A 5,937-nucleotide genomic window follows, 5' to 3' on the forward strand; every position below is an offset into this window, starting at 1 on the left:
TAAAAATACTACAACAAATTTTATCTGAAATATTATTTGGAATGACACGATAGCAAAAAATCCTAAGTTTATCCCGAAAAAAGCCTCAATGATAATTGAGGACATTTTATAATTCCAAACCAAGTCCTTAACTTAAGAAATTAGAGTTTTATCATCGTAGCAAATCCATCATAGTATATTGATAGGAAATAGAAACAACATCAGACCATAGCAAACAAAGAGAAAACACAATCCAGCTCACCTCACGCAAGGCATACCAGGGGTGCTAATACATTCTCTTTACTTGATGGCGACTCCTTTATGCAACCAAAGACCATCCAAAACTTGCCTAGGAAGGGTCGTCGTGACATCGCACTCCCATGAGGGGGGTACAACACAACAATAACAGGCAAAACCCTTATGGATTTTAACATAGCTACCGACAAGAGGATTTCATCAAAGTCGGCCCATTTTCTTTGTTTGTAACATTTGGAAACTAGTCTAGATTTGTATTCTGTACATTGTCATCGATGTCAATCTTTCTCTTAAAGACCTACTTATATCCAATGAGTTTTACCCCTTTAGGTTGATTAACCAAAGTCCATACTTAGTTGGTGTACATTAAGTCATTTCTCAAAATAAATATTAGATATTGCTTATATATAATTAGTAGACTCATCAAGTATAAACAACTCGTCATCATCAGCTTTCACAAAAAAGTTGATATCTCAATTTTGCATGACGTATCATACTAGATCTACAGTATTCTTGTGTTTCTTGAGTTTTAGGATGAACATCAAATGTTATAGCCTCAAGCTTTTGTTCCATTTGAATGTTTATTTATGGTTTTTGGAGTTCATTAATTTCTATTTTCCTCTCACATCTCCTTTTAAGAACAAATTCTTTCTCTAGAAATGTATATTTTGAGACAAACATCTTTTGCTCAATGGGATGGTAGAAGTAATAACCAACAGATTTTTTTGGATATCCTATAAACTTACAATTATCTGAATTAACTTCTAACTTTTACATAAGTGTTACATCCTAATCTTATCAATAGATTTTGATACAACACTATTTAAAAGGTAAGCACTAGTTTGTAGGACATAGTCTCAAAAAGAAGATAGAAGGTCTGCATAGCTTATTGTAGATCCAATTGAGTACAATTTTTCCTTTTAGAAACTCTATTAAGTTGTGGTGTTTCAGAAGGTGTTTATTGTCAGAGAATTCTATTATTTTTTAGATAATGTTGAAATACTTGAATATTCACCAACTCAATCCGATCAAAGTATTTTTACACTCTTTCCAGTTTATTTTTCAACTTCATTTATAAATTCTTTAAACCTTTTAAAAGATTCAAACTTGTATTTCCATCTATGACACAAATCATCATTAGTCCACATACATCTGTATGTAGTAGACCTAACAATTCTTTAGACCTTTCATTCTTTCTAGTAAAGGGTGTTCTAGTCATTTTACTCAATAAACAAGCTTCACAAGTCCATACGATTCATAATCAAAAGGATTAAAATATCTTTATTTATGTAATTTAGTGATTCTTGTATCCTTAATATAATCTAGTCTACACTTCTATAAATATGAATGATATTATTATCTAATCTATTCTTCTTGTAGTTTATATTGAACATGGACATTTCAAAATCAAGCATATACAAACCATATATATAGTCACCAAATCTATATAAAAAAACCCATTATTATAAAAAGAACAGCATTTACTCTAAAAAATAAATTTAAATTCATTCGAAGCTAAGCGATAAATAGATATAATGTTTCTAGAAAGTATTGAAACAAAATAACAATTATTAAATTCTAGTATCAGCCCATTTGACAAAGTAAAATGATAAGTTCCTATATCTAATGCAGGAATCCTTGCTCCATTTCCAACTCATAAGTCCATTTTGCCTTTATTTAATCTTCTACTCTTCTTTAGCTCCTGCATATTATTGTAAATGTTAAAACCACATTTGGTATCCAAAATACCCAAGAACTATTATATGAAGTAGAAAGATAATTTTCAATCATAAACATACCTGAAGAAGAAACCTTAACAAGTTTCTTTCCCTTCACGGTTGCAAAATATTCATTGCAATTCCTCCTTCAATGGCCATCATTACCACATTAATGACAAATACCCTTATCTTTCTTAATGCCCATATTAGGCTTCTTTGCTTTAGAGATAGAACCTTATTCTTCTTGTTCTTTTTCTTAGACATTCTAGGAGACTAAACCAGGAGAATAAGGCATTTTTCCTTCTTAAGGGCCTCTTCATCAATTTTAAGCATGTTAAACAATTTTAGTAATGTATTATTTAATTTATTTATGTGATAGTTCATAATGAATTGCAAAAAAGCTTTGGGGTAGTGACTGCAAGACTAAGTCAACACTTAACTCATGGTCCATGACAAAGCTCAATTGACCTAATTTCTCAACATAGCCAATTATTTTCAAAACATAGGTATTCACTAAGGAACCATTTGTCATCTTGCAGCAGAACAATTCTTTAGAGGTCTCATACCTCTCAATCCTACTGGTTGCATCAAACAATTCTTTGAGATGCATAATTATAGTATGGGCATCCATATTCTTATGATGCCTTTAAAGTTCAGGTGTAATGCTGGCTAACATCACACATATAGCCTACTCATCATCATTAATATGATGTTGATGTATTTCTAACTTCTTCACCAACATCCTCATCAGGGGCAAGAGGTATTGGATTTTTCAAGAACATATAACCTTTTTTTTTACTTGAGAACAATTCTTACATTACAATACCAGTTCAAGAAGTTTGGTCTAATCAATTAGTTAACATCAAGTAGTTGTATAGGGATATGTAACTACTCATTTTGATTGATCAACTTATTCATATAAAGATAGTGAGTATTAGTTTCATGCATACATATTTAAATTCAAATCCAAATAAGGTTCTTAATGTTAACTTGGTCTCCCACTACTTTCTTGCAAATTAATAGCTCTTACCATTAATTCATGAAATCTCACTTAGATCTCTTAGTAGGTTAGAATCTTATTTAATTTATATGACCTTAAGTAACTCAAAAAAATCAAACTAAAGTAAATTAGGTAAATAACATAGTTTATCAATCATATTTTTATGTAACTCCTAGATCAGTTAGGTGATAACTTTTTATTTAAACATATCATATATGTTTCACCTAACTATTGTCTCTAATCTTATATGATCATTAATAACTCATCTAAATCACATAAGTTAGTTAAAGTAGGATTTTATAGCATTAAACATATTTGATTAACGGCAATCTTGAGTAGCTCAACAAATTATCCATGAATAGAACTTTGGTTTTATGCATATAAAATTTGAAGGCAACAAATCATGTTCTTAATATATTAATGAGGGATTTATTATTAATTTTAATTAGGTCTCATTTCATGTCATAAATGATAAATCATATATAACAATTATATATTACCATACACATGTAGCATGCCATTCTAATTGAATAATTATGGATATATCTAAACTAATTCCTTTGAGCCATTAAAAGGGAATTAAATGGTCAAAACATATGTAGCTACTGCAAGTCTTCATAAGTTCTTTGCGAGCAACATGGTTGTATCCTTCACCACCATTTTTTCTTCATCTTGGATTAGAAAATATTTTTTCTATCTAAATTCATACATTCTAAATTACATAACATTTATATAATTAATTAAAAAAAAAACCTCAAGTTATACTAAAGGGGAATTAAATGAGAAAAAAGATTTTACAACCCTAGAAGAAAATAGAGAAAATGCATGATACACATGTTCTATTTAATATTACAACCTTTCAATGATAAAAACACAATCACATTTGTCTTTAATATCTATAGACCATAGCTATCCATAATGCATAATAACACATTAATATGTATAAATAAATATATTGCATATTTCAATTCTAATTAATGGCATTATGTATAATTTTTTAAAATAAAATTTCTAACACTTAGAAATATTAAATCAAATTCAATTTGGTAATTTCTCAAACTAAATAAATTTTATTTAATATAGATTTTTTCATTGAAAAACCATTTTTCAAAACTTAATAAGAAAATTAATCATATTAAAATTCTTATTAATATCCTAAACTATTTTAGGATCAATTAAATAAAAATATTTTAGCTTAAAAACTATCTTTAATATAGAAAAAAAAATATTTTTCTAAACATTATTTAATTAAAATTTTAATTAAACCCTAATCCTATTAGGGTATAACCAAAACTCAAAACTTCTAAATTAAACATTTTAACTCATTCATAATCTAATTAGAAAAGTTAAATTTACAATTAATTTAATTTAAGGTTTTAATTTTAAAATATAAAATCAATATTGGATACATGGAGGGCTAAAATCGTAATTCCTCCCTAAAAATACCCCATAAATAATTAGGTAGAAGTTGCAGGGGTAGATTTGTAATTTTACCCCTTAAGATACTCTAATTTAAGCAGTAGGGGCATAATCATAATTATCACTTTGTCATTTTCTTCTTATTGCAGGAGTCTCAAGGATCATATTAGACAAATTTAGAGTTGTTTAGGATTTATATAAAGATTTTCTAAAGATTAGATGTTTTTTTTTCTTTGAATATTTGCTTCAAGGCTAGGTTGTCACAAGTCGTCCAAGTGTCCGGTCTCTAATGGTAATACACATGAACCACTAGTGAGAAATCTCCTAAACCATTTTAGGAGATAGAGATTGTTGTACTTTAGAGTGCCAACTTTTTTCTTTTGTATTTTAGGTTTTTACGCATTGTATTTTCTCATCATTTTCTTTTTCATAGGAAATAAAAGGTATAATTCTATTTATAGGAAAACCTAAAAAATGATAATTTTAAAAATTTATTCAATCAAGTTCCTACTTGATTTATCTACGTCTAAAATCCCCTGTATTAAATAAATTATAGTCCTCAATTTCTAAGCTTTATATATAATCAAGTCACACTTGATTAATCATCCCATTTTAATTTCAGACCAATAATTTTATGTGTATGACCCAATAGAATCTCTAATAAGTTGACCTAAATATAAATCACTTAAATACCTTCATATAGTTTATATTATACTCAATATTTGCTCGTTTGTTACCATTGATTAGGACAATGTGTGGTAAGAATCAAAGAATAACACTTCTTATATAATATAACTTAGTGATCTCAAGTTTAAGGATCACTTACACAACTATCACAAGAGCCTTTTCATAAACATAAGTGATCTCTATATATGGAATTCTCTTGCAGGTCAATTCAGTGTACATGTTATATGATAACACTTGCATATTAGTTCCAGGTATCCCTCATACCTCAATTTATGAGAGCAATTGCTTCCATTCATAAAAGATGAAACATAATATGCACCGATCTCAAGAACTTTAATTAAAGTCCAATCTTAATATAACATTGACCAAGAACATTTAGAAATAATGTTTTGATGCAATAAGAATCTCATAATTATAATAATTTTATAATTTTCTTTGCAATTTTTTTGTCTCATGGACTTTTATCTTTACTCTAGATTCATTAATAAAATATAAATGAATATTAAAGATAAGTAAAGCCTTTTTTAATAATAAATATATTTTACATGAATAAAATCAGTGTTACATGTAACCAACTGATTGGTTATAGGGCATATATATTTAACAACAACTCATGCTCTTGGTTCACTTTATCAAACTCTTTAGGACTTATCAAAGATTAATTGTCTTTATAGTGTTCTTCCTTATGCTTCTAGTTCTTGATTCGTTATAATCAAATGGTTGAGGTATTTCATCTAATAACTTCGGTTTCTTGGGTCGGGTAATCATTGGGTCAAGTTTTCTATCAATATGATTTTAATTTTATTGGATTATTTCTATCTTACAGCAAGCCTTCTTCATTTGAGCCAGACGCATGGGCTTAGTCTCCTAGGCCCAACG

The sequence above is a fragment of the Populus trichocarpa genome, chromosome 1 (genome assembly GCF_000002775.5).
Source record: "Populus trichocarpa isolate Nisqually-1 chromosome 1, P.trichocarpa_v4.1, whole genome shotgun sequence".
Lineage (NCBI taxonomy): Eukaryota > Viridiplantae > Streptophyta > Magnoliopsida > Malpighiales > Salicaceae > Populus > Populus trichocarpa.